Source organism: Leptonychotes weddellii, chromosome 14, assembly GCF_054177405.1.
Source record: "Leptonychotes weddellii isolate Sample4059 chromosome 14, ASM5417740v2, whole genome shotgun sequence".
NCBI lineage: Eukaryota > Metazoa > Chordata > Mammalia > Carnivora > Phocidae > Leptonychotes > Leptonychotes weddellii.
This window is the reverse complement of record NC_138382.1, coordinates 1,128,661-1,129,812: the sequence shown is the minus strand read 5'-3', so window position 1 is coordinate 1,129,812 and position 1,152 is coordinate 1,128,661.

The following is a 1,152-nucleotide window of genomic DNA, read 5'->3' as shown; positions in this document are numbered from 1 at the left end:
AGCCCTGCAGGACCCATCTCTGACCCCACATCCAACCCCTCTCCCCACTCTTCCCTGTGCTCCAGCCCCTCTCCATCTGCCTCCAGGACTCTGCACCGGCTGTTCCTTCTGCTGTTCCCACAGACACCCTCCCAACACACTCCTCACCTCCCTCAGGTCCGTACTCATGTCCCTTCAGAGAGGCTTCTGCTCCCCTTTCCTTGCTTTGCTTTCTAATGGTTTATTACCATTGGAAAAACTATACAGAGAAAACCTTACTGAGATAGAATTCGTATAACATTCAATTCACCCATTTAAAGGGTACAATTGAATGGCATGTGACATTTTTAATTCTTTTTGAACAAGGGCAATATACATAAAATTTGCCATTCTAACCATTTTAAGTGAACAAATCCATGACATTAATTACATTCACAATGTGCAACCATCACCACTATTTCCAGAATTCTTTCACAGACCGTACAGAAGCTCTGTCTCATTGAACACCGATTCCCCATCTACCTGACCCACCCCAGCCCCTGGCAACCTCTAAACTACTTTCTGTGCCTATGAATTTGCCTGGTGTAGATATTTCATATAAGTGGAATCATTCAATATTTGTCCTTTTGTGTCTGGCTTACTTCACTTAGCATAATGTTCTCAAGGTCCATCCATGGAGTAGCAGGTGTCAGAAATTCATTCCTTCTTAAGGCTGAATAATACTCCATTATATGACGATATCACATTGTGTTTATATATTTATCTGTTGACATACACTTGTATTGTTTCCACCTTTTGGCTATTGTGGATAATCTTACAATTAATATTAGCATACAAATATCTGTCTGAGTCCCTGTTTTCAATTCTTCTGGGGATATACCTAGGAGTGCAATTTGTAGGTCATATGGCACTTCTGTGTTCAGTCTTTTTAAGAACTGCCTAACTACAGTTGTCACACCAATTTACACCACCACTAGCAATGTACAAGGGTTCCAATTTCTCCACATCTTCACCAACACTTGTAATTTTCTGTTCTGCTTTGATTATAACCACCCTAGTAGGTGTGAAGTGGTATCTCATTGTAGTTTTGATTTATTTGTATTTCCCTAATGTCTGATGATGTTGGACATCTTTTCATGTACTTATTCGCCATTTTAATATCTTCTTGGATAA